The 21084-nt window shown below is 36.2% G+C and overlaps 1 long non-coding RNA gene across 5 annotated transcripts in view; it reads left to right on the top strand.

Moving 5' to 3' along the window:
* Positions 1 to 21084, top strand: part of LOC143653016 (uncharacterized) — a 127253-nt gene that overhangs the window by 83507 nt on the left and 22662 nt on the right. Inside the window, exons 4-6 of one of the 5 annotated variants that reach the window (XR_013161017.1) lie at positions 7159 to 7366; positions 7491 to 7563; positions 14446 to 14743. The exons of 1 other annotated variant lie outside the window; for it this stretch is intronic. This is a non-coding gene — a long non-coding RNA (uncharacterized LOC143653016). Of the gene's footprint in view, positions 1 to 7158; positions 7564 to 14445; positions 14744 to 18925; positions 19091 to 21084 lie in introns of those variants that run through there. 3 more of the 5 variants (XR_013161016.1, XR_013161020.1, XR_013161018.1) reach the window with 3 other exon arrangements.

Genomic DNA, 21084 nt, shown 5'->3' with positions numbered 1-21084 from the left:
ATAAATCAAAAGAAAGCAAGAGTGACTATATTACATTAGATAAATTCCACTCTAGAGCAAAGTAAACTATCAGAGACAGTGAGGAACATTATAAGATGATAAAATTGACAATCCACCAAAATGATATAGCAATTTTAAAAGAACATACGTCAAACAATATCACTGCAAAATGTGTGATGCAAAAACTGATAGAACTAAAAGGAGAAATAGGTAAATCCATAATTTTATTTGGGGACCTCCACATCTTCTACCAACACTGAAAATATAACTAGACAGAAAACCAGCAAGGACATAGATGAACTCAATTTCACCATTAATATATATAATGTATATATTAATATACATATGTGTGTGCTATCTATATGTGGATCTAATCCACATTTAGAGAACACTCCACCAAACAACAAATAAGACACATTATTTTCAAGAGTCCAAGGAATACATACCGAAATAGACCATATCCTGGCTCATAAAAATAACCTTAACAAATTTAAGAGAATTGAATGTTCTCTAACCAAACTAGAATCAAGCTAGAAATCAATAGTAAAATAACAGGAAAGTCTCCAACTGCTCAGAAACTAAACAACACATTTTTAAATAATTCATGTGTCAACGAGGAACCCTCAAGGTATAGAAAAAATATATCAAATTATGAAAATGAGAATACAATCTGAAAAATTTGTAGTGCATAGTTAAAGCAGTAATGAGAGAGAAATAGATAGCACTAAAATACATGCATTAGGAAATAAGAAGAACCTCAAATAAAAAACTAAACTTCACCTAAAGAACCTAGAAAAAAAAGCCAAATAAACACAAAGCAAGCAACAAGAAGGAAATAACAATATAAGAAGAAATACATGGAATTGAAAACAGTAGAATATATGAATGAAAATAAGAACTGTTTCAGTGGATGCATCAATCAAATTGGTAAATCTCTAGCAAACCGAAAGAGGAAAAATGAGAAAAGGCACAAATTATTAATAGCAGGAATGAAACTGGGATGTAACTACAGACACTGCAGACATCATAAGGATGACAAGGTGAAGTGAATTGAATGGTGACCTCAAAGCTATCAGGTACTCATCCCTGATTTTGAGATGGAGAAATTATCCTGGATTATCATGTGGACCCTACATACCCTGACAGGTATCCTTTTAGAAAGGAGAGTGAAGTTGGACTCACACAGAAGAGGGGGAGACAATGTGACCACGGAGATAGAAATTGGAATGATTTAGCCACAAGCCAGAGAATGTTGACAATGACCAGAACCTGGAAGAGACAAGAACGGCCTCTCCTTTGGACCCCTGGGAGAGAACCCAGTCTTGCCAACATCTTGAGTCAGCCAGGTGAAGCTAATGTTGAACTTCTGGCCTCCAGATCTATGAGGCAGTACATTTCTGGTATTTTAAGTCACCAAGCCATAGGAAACCAATACCTAATGGAATGTTATGACTAACCCAAAACACATCAATATGACAATTTAAAGGAAATCAAGAAATTTTTTTAAATGCACAAAATACCACACCTCATACAATATGAAATAGAAAATTTGAATAAATCCTATAACTATTAAGAAAATTGAACTCCTAATTGAAAAATTCCCTAAACAGGATTCTACCAAATAGTTAAAGAAGAAAGAATAATTCTATAACATCACTTCTAGAAAAATAGAATAGGACAAAACACTTTCCAATTTATGAAGCTAATATTACCTTGATACCAAAACCAGATAAAGGCAGGACAAAAGCAGAAAACTAAAGAGCAATATTCCTCATAAATATAAATGTCAATGTCCTTATACAATATTAGAAATATAATTCAGAAATATACAAAAAGAATTATATACTAAAACCAAGGGAGACTTATTCCAGGGATGCAAAGTTGGTTAAACATTAAAACACAAAAAGCAAAAAAAAAAGAAAAAAGAAAAAAATTAACATACCATATCAAAAGCTAAAGAAGAAAAATCACATGTTCTATTAATAGATACAAAAAAGCATTTGATAAAATTCAACTAGAGAACATTATGCTGAGTGAGACTAGCCAAAAACTAAAGGACAAATACTGTATGGTCCCACTGGTGTGAACCGACATTAGAGAATAATCTTGGAATATGTCATTGGTAACAGAGACCATCAGGAGATAGAAATAAGGTAAGATAATGGGTAATTGGAGCTGAAGGGATACAGACTGTGCAACAGGACTGGATACAAAAACTCAGAAATGGACAGCACAATAATACCTAATTGTAATGTAATTATGTTAAAACACTGAATGAAGCTGCATCTGAGGTATAGTTTTTATTTTATTTATTTTTTATTTTTATTTTTATTTTTTTCTATTATTGTTTTATTTCTTTTTCTGTTGTCTTTCTATTTTTTTTTTCTGAATCGATGCAAATGTACTAAGAAATGATGAATATGCATCTATGTGATGATATTAAGAATTACTGATTGTATATGTAGAATGGAATGACTTCTAAATGTTGTGTTAGTTAATTTTTTTAATTAATAAAAAAAATCAACTATCCATGATTTTTTAAATCTTGAAAAGTTAAGAAAAAGTGGAATTGATGAATGTATAAAAAATCCATAGTGGACATTATACTGAATGCTTAATTTTCCCTTATTTTTTGAAAACTAGGCAAGAAGGTCTCCTCTCAGCATTCTCATTCAACTTATCCATACAATTGCTGGAAGTTCTAGACTGTGCAATAAGGAAAGTAAAGTAACTAAAAGACATATCAATAGGAAAAGAGGAAGCAAAATTGTCCTCATTTACAGATGACATCATTATTTATGTGGAAAATGCCAAGAAATCTACAAAACAATTTTGAGAATCAAGTAAGTTCAATAAGGTTACAGAATACAAAATAAACATACAAAAATAAATTGTATTTCTATATGCAAGCAAAGAACACATAGGCACTTAAATTTAAAATTGAATACCATTAAGCAACGCATAAAAATAATTATATCCTACGATCAAGTCATAATTATTCCAGATATGCAAGGCTGGTTCAACACTAAAAAAAAATCAAACATAATCTACCATATCAAAAACTAAAGAAGAAGAAATACTTGGGCATAAAAAATAAATACTTAGGTGTAAATCTAACATAATGAGCACAGAACTTATATGCTGAAAACTCTACAAGATTGGTGAAAGTAATCAAATAAGATTTAAATAAATGGAGAGCTACACGGTGTTAAAATACTGGAAGGCCCAATATGGCAAAATGTGAATTTTCCTAAATTGATACACATTCTATCAAAATCTCAGCAAGCTCTCCATAGATGCACACGAGATCATTCTAAAATTTATGTGGGAAGGCAAAGAAAACAGAATAAAATGATTTTGAAAAAGAAGAGGAAATTGGAAGGAATCAGTCTACTTTGTTTCTAGATTTATCTAGCTATCGTAATGAAAACCGTGTGCTATCATTAGGATAGAAACATAGATACATGAAACAGAACAAGAGAATCAAGAAATAGACCCAATCATATAGTAAGAATGTTTGCGTTTGTACATTGTTATGTTTAGAAAAAATTAAAAAAAAAGAAATAGATCTGCACAAATATTTCCAACTGTTATAGATAAAGATGAAAATACTTTCAATGGATTAGTATAACTTTTCAAAAAACTAATTGCTCATCCATAGACCAAAAAAAAAAAAAGTCCTCAGTCTAAGCCTCATATTTTATATAAAAATTAAGGCATTGTGGATAAATTAAAAGTGTAAAACTATAGGATTTTTTTAAAATAGGGGACTGTCTTCAAGAACCAGGGCTAGGCAAAAAAATTCTTAAAATTGACACCAATGCATGACTGATAAAAGGAAAAATCGATATATTGAACTTTATCAAAATTAAAGACCTTTATTCTGTGAAAGACCCTGTTAAGGAGATGAAAAGACAAGCTATGTTCCTGCGGAAAATATTTGGAAACCACATATACATCAAAAGACTGATAAGTAGTATACTATATACATAGTATGTATTTATCACTCAAAATTTAACAGTTTAAAAAATCCAGTTAGAAAAAAACAAAGGATATACAGATGGCAAACAATGAAAATATGGGATGACGTTGGTCACCATTATCCATTAGTGGCAAATTAAAACCACAATGGGATATCACAATTTACCCATTAGAATGTCTAAAGTTAAAAAAAAAAAATAGTGAAACTCCAAATGCTGGTAAGCTAATAGAGAAAGAGTTTCACTCTTACATTGTGGATGGGAATATAAAATGGTACAGCCCCTCTAGGATGCATTCGGCAGCTTTGTAAGAGCCTAGCCTTATGAAACTTATTCCTGCAAAGAAGAAGTTAAATCCTACTTATAGTTATGCCTAAGTGTTACCCCAGAGAATCTCTTTTGTTGCTCAGATATTGCCTTTCTCTCTAAGCCAACTCTGTAAATAAACTCACTTATCTCCCCGCCATGTGGGACATGACTCCCAAGGTTATAAATCTCCCTGGCAGCAATAAAAAGCAACATGCTGCTACCATCGAACGTGGCAATCACAGTCCTGTGCATATTTGTCTTAGAGAAATGAGAAATTATGTTTACATAAAACTTGTATATGGATGTTTATGGCCGCTTTATTTGTAATAGCCCCGAATCGGGAGCAGCCCAAATGCCTTTCAATGGCTGAGTGGTTAAACAAACTGCAGTATATTCATACTGTCGGAAAACTCTCAGGAAAAACATTCTTGATACATGTAACATAGACGAATCTTCAGTAAATTATCCTGAGTGAAAAAAAGCCATTTTCAAAAGTTTACGTTCTGTGTGATCCACTTTATTTTTCTTGAAATGGCAAAATTATAGAAATGGAGAACAAATGAGTGATTGCCGGGGTTCATTAGTGGCTGGAGATGGAAAGGGAATAGGTGTATCTATAAAAGATCAGCACCAGGGTCCTTGGGGATGCTGAAAATTTTCTGTATCTTGGCAGTATCAATATCAGCATCCCAGTTGTGATATTGAATCACAATGTTGCAGCATGTTACCATTGGGGGAAGCTGGGTAAAGAGTACAAAGCATCTGTCTGTGCATGTGAATCTCCACTTAACACAAAATAAGAAATTTAATTAAAAAAATAGATGAGGAAAGAGGATCTTTTATACAAGGCAATTTACATTTATTTTAGAAACAACTAGAAAACAGAGAAGAAATTTGAAATATAAAAGAACTTATGCCACTATACCTTGCTACATAAATTTCTACACACATATATATATGGAAATACACACACACACATACATATATACAAACTCACACACACAAACTTGTTTTCTCTTTGAAATGGAATCATAACACACATAGTCTTTTATAAACCGCTTTTTTCACTTTAACATATGCAATAAATACTTTCTCATGCCACTAAATTTTCTTCTGTGTTTTTTTATGACTGATAATTTCATAATGTAGCTATTCCTTCAATTAACTAAAAATGCCCTTTTTGGACATTATTTTCAATTTTTGAATAAATAAGCTAATAAATAATGCTTTTCCAACATTTGCTGTGACAATGTGTGTAATAGTTTTAAGATGCTAAAAAACATTTTGTCCACTTTTGTATCTCCAAGGCCTCAGATCAGTCTAAGAACTTAATAATTACGTGCTTCATGAATGAATGAACAAAATACTGCCAATTTGTCCTGCTATATGATCTCAATAATTTGAAATTCCTGTTTTCCCAAATTGGATTATCATTATCAAAATCTTAGCTCATTTAGGAGAAACATTTTGTTATTAAAATCAGCATGCATTTTTCTTTTTTGAGATAGGACACTTTTTCAAAAGTTGAATGCCTGTTGTGCTTTCTGTTTTATGAATGCAGAATTTGTGGATTTTTTTTTCTATTGGGCACTGTCACTTTTAAAGCTCTTTATGTAATAATAATAACAAAATAACTCCTTTGTTATCTGTATTGCAAATACTTTCCCAGCATATCTTTTGCCTTTTAATGTTTTATACGTACATAGGTTTTATATGTTCGACAACACCTAATAATATACTTAAGAAATAATACCTGCAACAGGGACTTACCTTACTTGTCTTAAGTGCTTATTTTTCTTGTTCTTTTCCTGGGTACATGGTCCGGGAATCGAACTCGGGTCTCCCCCGTGGAAGGTGAGCCTTGTCTATGTTCTTTAAATCCAAGAATTTTTTGAAGCATTTCCACATTGATTAAAATTCCTTTCTTGGAATGTACCTTGATGGGGTATTAAACACAAAAAATTCATTTCAATTTGTAATATTACAATATTACTGCATTTGTTAACCAGGGTGTAAGATTGTAAGACAGTAAATGTCTTAAATGTGACTGGTAGCAGATAATATTAGGGTGTTCATTGGGGTTTTGGTTAATTTCAGGGAGTTGTCGTCAAATTCAATTGTCACCTGAAATTTGAATCTTTGTAAAAAGGGATTTGGATTGTCTTTAGGAATATATTCACACCATTCAAAGCATAAACAAGCACATAAGTTACTCTGTTCTATTTAATTTTGTTCAGTGAATCATCTTGGAACTATAATCACAGAAGACCTGAATTTAGAAGTAACAATCTCAGTTAAAGAGGAAATCTTGTGATTAAACTCCTCTCTAACTATAATTTAGGATTTCGCAAAATATGGTCCACAGACAACCTCTATCAGAATCCCCTGATGTCCACAGATTTCTGGGACTAACGAAGACCACAGAAATTGTGAGGCCTGAAATTCTTAATTTATAATAGACTCCCCAAGTAATTCTTATGCAAACTGAAAGTTGTAAAAGCATTACCATAGGCCAGCATTGCCAAATAGTAGCTTATACGGTTCTAGGTAAAACTGTGTTATCTGACCATGGGGTTTAATACCTGAATAGGTACTAATTAGCTTATTCTTTGATCCTCATCTATATCTGGGAGATAATATAACATGTAGGTTAAAAGTGATCACTTATTTTATAAACACTCTCTCCCTGCCAATATTATGGCTATGAAGAACATTAAACTGGCATCCTGAGGGCAAGGAGTCAAGAAGGCTGAGATGGAAGGACATCCTATCTCATTATTGGCTCCCAGGTGTTATGGGTTGAGTTGTGTCCTTCCAAAAGTTATGTTGATGTCCTGAGTACAAATGTGTCCTTATTGGATCATTACAGGTGGAATCAGGCAAGTGAAAATGAGGTCACACAAGAGTAGGGTAAGCTCTTAATCCAACGTAATGGAGAGTTTGAGTTATGCCACAAACCGAGGAATGCCATTCATTTCTGTCAACCAACATCAGATGAAACAGATTCTTCTCTACAGACTTCAGAAGGAGAATTGCCCTGTTGACACCTTTAATTCAGACTTCTAGCCTTCAGAACTGTAAGACCATGAAGTTCTCTTGTTTTAAGTCACCAAGTCATGCAGTTTGTGGTACTTCCCTAATGAACTGTGATAGCAGGGAAGTTTGGCAACAATGAGTTAAATACTGTTGACTTTGTTGTAGACCTGGAGTAGCAAACAGAGGGAGAGAGCTGGCAGATCAGGGAGTGGAGCTGGCAGTGAGAGAAGTGGAGATGGTAAGTGGTAATTGTGCATGCTTAACCAAAGAAAGAAGATAAAATTGCACATTTTTTTTACAAAATTCACACAGCTCATGCTTGTGTGAATTCAGCCCCTTTTCTCAGTATGGCTTTGAAAAATGAGTGAAATTTCAGAAAAGCAGGTGTGTGTGTATGTGCATGTGCAAAGATGTGCATTAGAAATACAGGGCAGAGTAGCAGGAATATTAGGCAGAGCAAGACAATATCTAAATAATTCTGTCTTGGCTCCAGTAGCCTTCCTAGGCTGAGATGGATGGAGCTAGCCAAACCAGCTATAGTAGCTCAGCTGGCAGGCCTGTAACCAAAATCACTCTTCTCATAGACCAACCTGCCCCATGTAGACTGTTCCAAACAGTCTCAATTGTCTCACTTTTAAAATCAAAATGCTCTATAGAAAGAAATGAATACCAGTCCTGTTTTCTTTTGCAAAAGTATGATTTTTGAGGCTGAAAATGGGGTGCAGTAGAAGTGAATAATCAATAGTGGAAGGAAATTCTAAGGGAAAACTCAAAATCCGATCCCTTCCAACCTTCCATCTCAAGAGGAAAGTTCTGCCATGTCTCAGAAACAGCATGGATTCCTTGAGCTCGTAGAGTTCACCATGCTTTGACTGAGAGAATTAGGCTAGGGAGACTCTACTATACTTCTGTTAATCCTTAGATCTACTTATTCTTTAGCTGTTTCTCTATTTAGTCATTATCAGGGATGGTTTTATTGTCCTAAGACATGGGCTTCTGGAGATGCTTCCTTCTCAGGAGGAACCCAAAGCCTAAAGTCAAATGACACACTGGGACTCATAGGAAAGAAACAAACTTCTTGGATGTCTCCTTGGCCATGGCATGACCTGGGGAGGCCAGGGGAGGCTTTGACAGTCATGTTGTCTTGGTGGGAGAACCAGAGCCCTTGTCTATGACTGGAGAGAGCACTGCCCAGTGTGGATTCTGGGTGGTCAAGGTAGATTACCTCAAGAAGCTAACCTAATAGCCATTTGAGGATTGGGGGATTAGGATTCCACTCAACCCATATCCAACATAAGACGTAACGAGGATGGAGTATATGTAGTAAGCCTTATGATTCTTTTGTCTGACATTCCTGACTTGATTCCTATAGCTTTATGTAAGCTACATCAGATGGCTGAAAGAAACAGTGATGACAGATTAGAAGCTAAGGCAGGGAAGGGAAAGTTACTTCAGCAAGAGTTCCAGGGTAGAAGCAAATGTATCCCTGAATGAATTCACCAATCGTAAGTTAGGAAATGTGAATATGTCCAATTTTTCACAGAGAATGTAAATAGAGAGAAATTAATGAGGTGGTCCCAGAGGCTTCTATTGATTGAAAGTGCGTGTTCCTGGAGTCTATACTTCAGGCATAATTCTCACTGTCTAAATAACAGTTGAACATGATGCTGAAGTACATGCTTAGAAAGCTGGACATTCCTATTATTCTCCCAGCGTTCAGTTGACCTTTGTGCACTTTGTGAATTCATTAGTAGGGGGCAACGTAGAGACAGTGTTTACTTGTCAGTCTGATGCTGTGAAGACCTATCTTTTTGCTATATTAGATAGATGGGTGTTTGTGTAGAAAAATGTCTCCATTTTAAGTTTCTTAACTCAATATATCTATCTTATCTATCTGAAGTTTCACATTTTTCTAAGTTCTTACAAAGACTTTCTCCTTGAATTTCATGAATAAGCTGAGACACAGATGATTATTTTCAATATGTAGATCAAAGCCCTGGATCTCACAAAGTTAGGCAACTTTTGTTAGATTGCACAACTCAATATATCATGGGGCAGATTCTAAACCTTCTCACTCAAGGACTGTATCCGACAGACATGACATTTCCATTTGCACAGTGTCTGGCATATTGTAAATGCTCAAAATACATCGTGCAGTAAGTGAATAGTTGTCTAAAACTCTTTGGGTAGTTACCTGATTACCTCAATATCTTTTCTTTCTTTGATCTGCTGTGTCAACCTAAGTGGGTACTTAATTTTTCTCATGACAACTTCCCTCACCTTGTGCCCCCGAGGGACTTCCATAGTTTCTCCATCAAGCTCTTTTACTAATCCTGCCAACGAGCAAATGTTTTTATTGGAACAGCATGAAATGTGACATTTCTCACAGATTCTGGCAGGAAATTAGTGGTAACAATAACTAGCTCAGCACAGGTGGGCCAGATTGCACCCCATCCTTGGAAGCAGTAAGCTGAAGGACACTAGAGAGTGTAAGGTCTCACGACAGCTAATGGGCAGGAAACAATGGACCTGAGGCCCATGAATCAATCTGAATAAGGAGATGGCTTATGAAATGCTCAAGAGATGCTTGAGCTCACCTGAGTATTGTCCACCAGTGCATGTCCTACCGGACCATTATTTTTTGTTACATAAGGGGGAAATATAACAATTTGTATACAGAAATTCTCAGAAGGCTAAGACTCGCAGGTTGAAAAATAGATGCGTAAATATGAGGCTCACCTGAAGATCCCAGAGCTCCCAGGCCCACGATTATTCCATGGCTTGGGATTTATTCCCTATTTTAGGTGTTTGTCAAAATCAAGGATGGCCCCAGATTTTAAGCTTGGTGTCCAATTTTTCTTTATGTGAAATGGGTAATGAGGCAGAAAGTTAAAGGTAATAAGAGACTTGCATTTACTCAAAGGTTCACACTTTGCCTTTGCATTCTCCAACACAGGCAATATTACCAACAACACCCCCAATAGGTTTCTTTTGTTTCCAATATTGGCCTTATCAGAGGCATCAACAAGAAAATTTCACTATAATCATGAATTTGATTCAAAGCTGGAATGTTTTCCAGTTCTTTCAACAGTTTCTTATGGAGAAGCACTGATTGGCAACACTGATAAGCAATCAGAACTCCATGACTCTTGTGAAAGAGATTGAAGGTGCAGCTTCTTTCTGTTCCTTCATAGAAACATTAAACAAGGAGTCAGCACAATTTGAAAACAAAAGTTTCTTACATGAACTTTATAAGCATAATATATTTGTTGAAAACATGTAAAATTTATTTTGCAAAAGGTACATTTTCCACGGTTTCAGCAAATATATTTTGCAAACATATCTTAATGTGATTTACTTGAGAATAATAGTTAACAGTCAAAACTTATCTCCATTTACTTTTTTCTGAAAACAAAGTTCCTTCTTTTTTTGAAATATGAGAGTTAGAAGGCTTCATGCCTTTTATGATGCATTTGCCCAGAGGTTTCTAGAAGATGCCCACATTTGGAATTTCAACAACTACTGGTTCATGACTGAAGGTGATATTGGGGTGAGTATGAGAGACTCTGATGGGGACATCTTTGTGATCTTGATGGTTAGAAGACTTTTCTGAAGTGTTACTAATTGCCTTTCTAGAGAAAGGTGCCAACTAAACAGGCTGTCATTAGATTAGAATGGGAAAGGTACATTTCCTGGGACAATTATATAACACTTCTAAATTGTTAGATAATCTACTCGTTTTCAGGCAGGCATATTTGACACCATTGCTATTTTCCCAAGGACTCTGGTTTCTAGGGTTTCTTCTATGGAACTGAGACATGCACACACATATGCAAACATACCGTGACACCCATTCTTTATAATATTTTACTTCATTGAGAGTGTGAAAATGAATTGCAGCCATGAAAGTTAAAAGAGGAGGGAGAAGTGGGTTATAAGCCAGATAAGGGGCCATGGTTTACCTCAGAAATAGAGCAGACAAAGATCAAAACTATGTCAGAAAGAAAAACAAGGCAGTGGTTTCTGCAAAATCCCATTCTCACAGCACTAAGGATTAGGGGACCTGTCCCTGATTTATTTTTTTATTTTTATAAAGTCCGCCCCAGAAATAGCCTTTTCATTTTTACTATACTTAACTTACTTCTGCAGGTCAATTGAGAATCATTCTGCTCTGTCAATTGGTTATAGCTTGACCCTTTTTCATGGTTAACGACTTAAATGCAACTCTATCAAGAATATCTGCCCAGGTCTGAGTGACCATGAATCTTTAAATTGGATGAAGAAGTGGCTCACCCTGGTCCCAGACTTCTCTCTCTTCTCGTACTTAGTAGACACAATTTGATCTCATTATTATTAGCAATAAAATTAGGAGGCACTTTGAAGGGAATGAAGCTGAGATTTTCATTTCTAGTCTCTAATGCTTAGCTCTAGGCTGCACCAGGAAGAGGGGTCTCTGATCACACTGCTCTGGAAACATACTGAGAATGCTATTAACCAGATCTGGGCAGAAGACTTCTAAGGACGAACGACTTCCAAGCTAGTGAAGGCTGAAATGAGTGCTTCAGGTTCCTCCTCTAATCAGTATCTGTTTGGAAAGCTCAACAGATTTTTGGTTTTCTTGCTTGTCAGAAACTTACTGGGGGTCAGAACTAGGGAAAAGATTTTAATCTGCGTTATGACATAGCAGAGGGTGCTGGTTAATTAAGTTACCTGAGTAGACCATGTATTTATGATTCTTGTTGTATTCAAATTATTATTCTGAGATTGAAAATGGAGTGTGCATTTTGAGGTGCTTATTGGATTTAATGGTGTGCCTATATCCCTTCACAGAGGGTTGGGGTTTTGCCAGAAATAATGATTACCTTCTCTGAAACTTGGGGGAAAATAAAGTGTGAGAGTGAATAAGCAAATTTTCAAATGAAAAAATCTTACCTTAGGTAAATTAGGGTTATTTATTTATCCGTGATTCAAATGACTAGAGAGAAGGCATCAAAGAAAACAAACTTCCTTCTCTTCTACCAGCTAATATATGCCCCCCTTTGGGTTATTTACTTAGAAAGAAATAACAAGCTAATATTTCTATCAAAGTGAGGTTGACCTATTCTTAACAAATGCCAGGATCATAAGCCAAATAGAATCTTTCATCCTGCTCTACAGTCCTAAACTAAGGTGACCTGGGCCATGCTCTGAGAAATCTCTGGCAAAGCAAACTAATTGCAGAGGTCATGAATAAAGACATTGTCACTTGCTAAGACACGTAGCTCCTTCCTGGAGTAGCTGGGAATTGGCGATAACAAACCACAATGACCCTGGGCTTAGAAATGGATTTGAATGTTGTTATTACACATTTTGTGATTTTTGGCAGTTTTGAAGGTAAAAAATGTATCAAAGGGTAATAGTTCTCAAGGACAGTCAGTGCTAAATCAATATTAATTAAATAAGCTTATTCTTTTTAATAAAGTACTGAAGTGTGGAGGTAGGGGTCTGCTGTGACCATTTTCTCTAATTCTCTTCTGCCAGCTGGCAGGCAAAATAAGGCCAACAAATCCCATACATCAGCATTTTTAAAATACAGTCAATTTTCAGCTCAAGTTGCTTACCTAATGATGTATTTACTGTGTCTATCATGATTTATCAGTGATAAAGTTATATCATTAAGCATAGAAGAACTAAGAGGAACACCTACAAAGACAATAGACATTTTGTGCAAAGAAAAATATTGGTTTTAGTTCTTGCAATAAACTCACAAACTCTAAAGGGTGTGACAGCACATAGATTTGAAATAACAAGTGCTATCTTTGCCTTGAACATATGGAAACAGTCATATGAATCATGGAAATATAGTTCAAATAGTCTTTGCACATCCATTCCATATCTGTTAACATCCTGGATCCCCAATCCTAACTTAACCACCCATAAGGTACATAAGAGAAAAAAAAAAGTTTTCCAAGAAAAGTAAAAGATTTCCCCATGCATTAAGTAGATCTACAGATCTACTTATCAGCTTTAAAGTGCTGGTAGAAACTGTTATTGTTCTTATGTATTAAATCTTTAATAGACATATTACAGCTAGGAATAGACAAGAATTTGAAGAAGATGATGATTGTTTGAATAACTGAACATTTCAGTTGTACTTTTGTTATGGTAATACTTGCGTTTAATATGAAGTCTCATAAATGCATTGAATTGTATTAAGCAGTGGTAAGATTGTGAGAAAAATATTCAATCATCAGTAGTCAAAGTAAGCGTCCCCTTTGGACAGCATCCATATCTGGTATCATCCCTAAGGAGCTTGGAGTTACTGGGTGGTATGAGAGATACAGCATCTCAAACTGTGATGGGAGTGCCTTTCATTATCTTTCCTTGTCTGTAGGAAGAAAAACATCAACCCTTCTCAGGAAACACACTCATATCTGAATTTTGATGATTTGAGCAACTGCCAACCCAACTTCATGTTGTAAATTGATCCTCTTAAAGCAGCACCTCCCTGGAATCCTGCTTGGTCCTAGGAGACCTTTATTCCTTTATTGACCTGACAACAGCTTCTGTGTCTTAAATGCGTGCAGTTTTCTCCCTGTCTATGAGGTCAATAAATCCTTCAGGCAGTCTTGAATGCTCTACACATTTCACATAATTGATAAATGGTATAAAAGTGAGCAATGATTAATAACTGGCAACTTCCTATGTAAGGAACTAGATGGAGAAACCTCATTTTCTAAAAATATGGGAGAAGTTTGTAATAACATATACCTTAATCTGACAAATCTGTGATTTGAGATAATAGAAGGCTTCCTTTGGAAGAAAATGTATAATTACCTTGCTTCTTTTTAGAATGTTGCTTTTATAAAGAGTAAGCAAAAGTAAATGATTTTGCAAGGATAAGAGCAACTTCAGTCATGAAAGGCTTTAAAGCAGCAGTGGAGGAATAATATGATCCAAAGATTTGTTGATTAAAGTATTTATCTGATGATTTATGGTGGAAATTTACCGTTTTCTGAGCTGAGGGTATAGATGTCCTGGAATTATAACTCGGAGTAAATGGACTTCTTTGGTTTTACTTGGAATCTTTGATGTCAGCCTTACTATTTCTAAGTCCACTTGTGCTTTTGTCTTTATCCAGGTGGCCCCCTGGAAAACGAAGGAAAGTCAGTTAAAGAGGATGTCACCGGGCAGATTCAGATAATGATGAACAAAGCATCTGCCACATGGGATGAGCAGGGCATTTAGATTCTGACATCTGCGCTAATCTCTGATTAACTAGTATGAAGTTTTACTGGAGAACACATGATCTCCCTGCTGTTGATTTTTCTTCTCCTGAGTTTCTATACTCAGTGAATGCTCTACCTGGTTGTAAAACTACTTTATCTAGTATTTAAATAAGAAAATACTATTTTCTGAGTGAGTCCTCAGAAAAATCAGTCCCTAAATCCTGTTGATTCTGTATCTCAAATATTTTTCAAATCACTCGACTGCTCTTCATTTACCTTATTACAACTCTTCTCCAAGCGACCATTAGCTCTTAGCCCACATCCATCTCTCGACTAGAATCTCCAATCTGCTCTTGCCCCTGCAAGCAGTCTCTAACTCTGAGTCATAATGGTGCAGTTTTATAGACCAAATCACATCCATACTGAAGGCCTTTCAATGCCTTCTTAGTGTTCCTAAGAACATATAATTCTTAAGATAAGTTACTAGTCCCAAAGTTATCTGACTAGTTTATCTCACTAACACCTTTCTAGGTCACTTTCTTTGTTGTTCACCATGATGCAGCTAAACTGGCCGTGACAATCAAGTACTTGATTGTGATCAGACCCTTTGCACATGTTTCCATCACCCCCCAGACCTTTTGCCTAACCACACTTTAATTATTCTTCAGATTTCAAATCAATGCTGTTTCAGAGAAGCAGCCCTGTGCCCCCAAACTAATGCCTACCAGTAAATTTTCCACACCTTGAATCTCCATTGCAACAATTTATATAATTGAAATCAAACAATGGTATAATTTGGTGGATATCATTAACATTCAAGTATGTAGTACGATACCTTGTTCTTAGTAAGAGATCATTAAATGATTATTGGTCAAATACTTTGTTTTGTTAGTTTTATTTTTTTTACTATTAAACTGATTTAAAAAGGACTCAGCTGTGGCTCAAAAGGGAGCCAAATTCTCTCCTTGGAATATGGGGCAACGGTAACCCAAGAATCTGCTTTCTAAATTCTACTGCTCCTGTAAACAGATGATGCTTAGTATGAGACTGAGACCCAGAGCCAGGGATGAAATTTGTGTCCAATTCTTAAGGTTACCCCATATTCCAGGCAGGCAAATTTTATCTAAGGAGGATTGTACTCTTGTCCATAGTGATGATCATTCCAGGGTGGAGCTCTTGTCCCTCAAACTTTCCTTGGGGATGATCCTAGCCCAAGAAACTTCTCCTTGGATTTCACAACCTAAGAGAGAAATTGAGGAGACATACACAAAAAAAGAACTCGTTTTAGAAATTGCACTAAAATTCTAGTACTTGATTCCATGCATGATGCGTGCTTTCAGAGAGGAACAACTTTATTTTTAGAGCTAAGTTTTACATCACAGGGTCATCAAGTCAGTTATTGTCATATATTAAGGCAACAGACCACTGTTCTAACAGGAAGGAAAAAGGTGTGTCCAGCTTTTTAAGGACTTTTCTAACACTCTCAGACCTATTTCCACCATCTTTCAATGTATTATTTAATAAGCTAAGAAATTAAAAAGAACACAAGTAAAAAATAAAATTTGAAGTAGAAATAAGTTTTAAAAGATCGGATAGACATTTTTAAAGAAAAAAATCAGAGTTGCATTTTTATTGATAGGTAAAGTTAACTAAATTGGAACAGGAGCCCCAATGCCCAGAGTTTATAGATTTGGATGATGCAAATGGGAGTTGTTCACTTCCCCTTCCAACAGCAAGAGCCAACAAATTCACTCCGCATACCATTTCCTTTGTCACAGTTATCACCCAAAACAAGCACACAAAAGCGAACTGAAAATGCATGCAAGAGAGAAAATTTAAAAACAAAAATTGAAATAACAATGAGAATCATCAATTGCTTATTTGCTAATTCTGGAAGCCCTGATCCAGGTTATAATCAACACTCTCACTAGAGGTCTAAACAGCAAATATGCACAAGAAAATAAAGCAATATTTTCAGAGTCAATGGTAGGCTGAAGCATTGTAAAATGCAAAAATACTAAGTCACAAAGAAGATGAGGTAATGAGAGCAACATGGAAAATGAGTTAAATTACTAGAAATCAAATAATGGTAAACAATAAAGACTAAAAAAATAAAGAGGCAACAGGTGGTTGAAAGCAAAACATTAAATAAGGCAGCTGGGCAACGTCCAAATCTTAACAGCTTACTAGTATGAAAGAAAAGGAAAACAAAGAATGTGTTATTTTAATTTCTTCTTGTTTCTATGGAGGTTAATGGAACAGGTAGGCATGGGCTCTAGAGCCTGCAGGAGCTGTGACAAAGCTTAGTTTCTTGAATAAGAAAGGAGCAGGAAAGAAACAGTGGATATCACAGAAAAAAAGGCCAGAGGTTCAATAAGCTTTAGAGATGCAAGAATGTGGATCCCAACAGCCAGAGGCCTAGATACCAGAAGCCAAAGAAGGATTTGAGGGAGAGCAAATGTATCTGCTGTCAGATGTTATTAAAGTTTTTGCTTCGTCATGTGTGATGGAATCCACCTGTCCATCTCATTTTGAAGTTTTCTGAAAGCACACATAGATTCACACACACATGCACACACATTGGTCACTAATGATTTGGATAATGGTTTTTCTGGGAGTACTTATTGAGCCTTTTCACCTCAGCCCTAAGGAAGTAGGAATCAAGACTTCCTCCATTTTATAGATAGGAAACTGAGTCATGGAGAGGTTAATTACCTTGTTGAGGATAATAGGAATAGAGCTGGTAGAATTTTGCTGCAAACCCCTGCAGCTTGTGACCAACTCCCTGCTTTTCTGTGTCAAAGTGGTCCATGATTGGTGAGGTTCACAGCCAGGGACTTCTGTTTTTTTTCCATGGGAAACCAGTCACACCTACTTTGGAGCTAACAATTTGAAGATCCTTCTACCCTGTTATGCTTCCTTAGACCACAAACTCTTGTTTTGAACCTAAGGCAGGATGAGAAGTTACTCAATGTCTCCTTTAGAGTAATTATATTAAGAATTTGGTCAAAATGCTTAGAGGACTCGATTGTTGTGTCCCCCACTTCCTGTCTGCCTTCATTGTGGGGGGGGGGGGGGAACATACCATCTTTCCAGATTCCTGGGGCTTGAGTTGACCCAGCAACAATCCACTCACAGTGACTGGAAGGTGTCTGCTGTTTGAAAAGTATGAGAAAATAGAAGCCTGGTCTTCTTAATTTGTCATTTTCCAAATGGAAGCTTAGCAAAACAGCCAAGACTGGAAAACCTCCAAAGACTCAGTGGTTCATTACATTTCATATCAACACCCCCCTAAGGCTGGAAATCATGTATCCAATGCTTATCCAACTCATTGGCCAAGGAAATAGATGCCTCTGCCTATAGAGAAGTGAGTTTGCTTTTGCCCAGACTGCTGGTTGTTTGTCCTTCGTGCTGGCGGTTAAGTGATGGCAGTCTCTGTGGACTCCTAGATCCTGCTCACTTCTTCCGTGCTTATGTTTAATTAGGTGTGTAAAGACAAAGTAAGGAGGAACCAATTTCAAAGGAAATTAAAATTTAAAATGTGGTATAAGGACTCTCTAAGTTCTGGCTCATCACAGTGCCACTTAATCATAGCTTTCAGTATTCCACACCCCAGCATTGCTCATAAGACAAAGTTTGAATATCTTGTTGCAGACTTCCATGGCCTTCCGTGAACTGGTGACATCCTTCCCACCGGTATCTCTTGATGATCACACTTTTCTCTACAAGTGATTCACCAGCTAAATGGGTACCCTACTTTACTACTTCCCCTACCCTGCTCAACCCTTTCCTTCCATGTGACCTTGTCGTGTTTGCTTCACCCAGCTTTTGTTTGAGTTGTAGACATAAGGGCCCATCCTCAGGTAAGGACCTTGAGCTTGGGAGAAGAGCAGCTTTTTCAGGGCCAGAAAGTCCTGTCATGAGCTCACATTTACCTGTGCTTCAGGAACATTAAAGCTCCAGAAATGCAATCAGCAGTTCTCTTCCAGAGGGGCAGTGGTGGAGAAGTGAGCGTATCTCTATCGTCCATTTGTCAACTTGGTACTCCAGCCCCTCTTACACACCAATGCTCACCTAATTTGATGAACAGGACCAGTCAGCCAGGGGGATCAAACTGTGCTTCCCAAGTGAGGTCCCCCTCACTGGGGCCTAAACCTGAACAGTTACACAGCAAACTCATTTCTGTGCCTGAATGAGTTCCCCATGTGTTGGGAGTGCAACCGAGCTTTCAGAAATGACATTAAGGTGCTCTCTGAATTTCTTGTCTACTTTTCCTTTATAATCATGTGCTGTCATTGTGTTAAGAGGTAACATTAACATTCCTTTTGGCCAGCCAAAGGGACTCATCCATTTTAATCTTTTTTTTTACTTTTTATTTTACTTTCTCACCAGGTTTCCAACAAGCAGTGGCCACTCCAATTCACAACAGTGGCAGGGCCACTGACCATCTCAAGTGCCAGAGTCCAGCCATGAGAGCTCAAGGTCTTGACAGGTGGTTTTGCTCATCAATATACTGAGTGATGGAAGCAATCAGGCTAGTGTGTGGTCCAATATATAGATGTGGCACTGGGATTTTTAAAATAATAAAATATGAAAGAATTTAGACCTAAAAAACTAGATAGACTAATATAATAAACATGTATTATAGCACGTTCAGCTTTGGAAATAGAAAATTACTTTGGATCTCTTTCTATTGTTCATCAATTGTATTACATTCCTCCCTCTAAAATGTGCCCGGGATACTGATTTGCTATTATCACAACCATGCATTTCTTTATAATGCTGCTACTCATGTAAGCGCTCCTAAAGAATATATGGTATCTTATCTGTTTGCATGCTTTCAACTTTATGTAATAGTTGCATATGTTCAGACTTTATATAAAGTATACTATACTTAAAATATTCTCCTGCATTTTGCTTTGTTTTTGCTTAAAACTCTGTTCATGAAATGTGTTCATGTTGATTTTTATGCCTCTGTTTCATTTATTTTCAGTGTTATTTGTCATGCTTTTATGCAAATATATTACAGCTTATCTATTCTCTTGTTTGACAAACCAGGTAGTTTCTGAGTTTTTTTCTTCTATTATGATGAATGCTGCTATGAACATTTTTATACAAAGCATTGTAATGCAATTTCAATACAGTTTGTAGAATATGTATGCTGGTATGTATTAGCTGGGTGGTAGAGTATCTAAATCTTCAACTTTACTAGATATTTTCAAAGAGTTTTCAAAATAGTTGTACCAATTTATATTCCCACCAGCAGGATATGAGTTTCTATGTTTCTCATCATTACTTGGAATTGTCATACTTTAAAATCTTTGTTGATTTGCTGGTGTGAAATAATATTGCATTGGGGTACTCACTTGAATCTCTCTTATTGTTAAGTGTCTTTTGTATGTTTTTTGCCATTCCTAGTTCCTTTTCTGTGAATTCCTATGAATAGTACTTCTCTCTCTCTCTCTCTCTCTCTCTCTCTCTCTCTCTCTGCCCTCTCTCTTAATTTACCTAATCCTAAACTTCACTCTCTAGGATGAGCCCTAGCGGTTCCTTCCTGTTTTTTCTGTAAAGACCTGAGCACTGAGATGCCTTTCTCTATGTATCTTAACATAAATTCTCTTTCTCTCCTACTCTTTGCCCGAGGTCGAGACTGAACCTATCAATACCCAGAAATGTGCCTCATTTCTATCTCTGTGGCAGGACATTTGGGCTCATGCCCTAGCAGCTGAAGTTTCTTATATAATCATTAGCTGAGAAAGGATGAGAAAGGCTGGGGAATTGACATGCTGAGGACTGAATAATGCTGATTTTTAAAAATTTGAAAAGAGAAGTAATAAAGACCCATGAAACATGAAGTGATTAATCACAAAATGTCTTTACATTTAAATAAACAATACTTTTTCCACCACAATCTAGGTATAGTTGTCAAAACCTGATGATTTCACAAAATATGTAATAGAAAAGAAAAGGATTTGTACTGAGAAAATGAAAAAGTAGAATGTTTCAATCAAGGTATGAACTTGTTTTTTTCTCTTTTTAATGTGTACTGTGATGTAACTGATTTGCCATGAGAAGGGATGTACAATTCTCCTCTGTGTTTTTCTCATTCTTTTTGTTTTGTGATTGGGTTGATATTTGGGAGACAAGAGAGAGGTGCTTAGTCGGTGAAACCAAGCTGGTAGCTCCATGAGGAAGCTAGAAGGTGTGTGTTTGTGAGTGAAAGATAAACAAGAATAGCCAAATTGTGAGTTTGGGGAGGGCTGTAGGGAGCAGGCTATGGATGCTACTCTGGAGTAGCTGTGGATTCTGGAATTTCTGAGGTGGAGGACCAATAGATAAATCCATGTCACTGTTGTAAGGTATTACTTGTATCTACCTCCGTGTTCTTTCTGAGATGCAAAGGAAGTTATGGAATCACCACTGTAATTACATTGATAATTTGTGACTTCAGAAAAGGACAGCTCTTACGATACTCTGACATTTGTCAGTTACATAAGAATAATAAAGTTATCATGCCACCTAGAATTTATTAAAGGTCCCACCTTTTTGTC

Source organism: Tamandua tetradactyla, chromosome 13 (assembly GCF_023851605.1).
Source record: "Tamandua tetradactyla isolate mTamTet1 chromosome 13, mTamTet1.pri, whole genome shotgun sequence".
NCBI classification, from domain to species: Eukaryota; Metazoa; Chordata; class Mammalia; order Pilosa; family Myrmecophagidae; genus Tamandua; species Tamandua tetradactyla.
The sequence above is the reverse complement of the archived record's forward strand: the minus strand, read 5'-3'. Positions and strand labels throughout refer to the sequence as shown.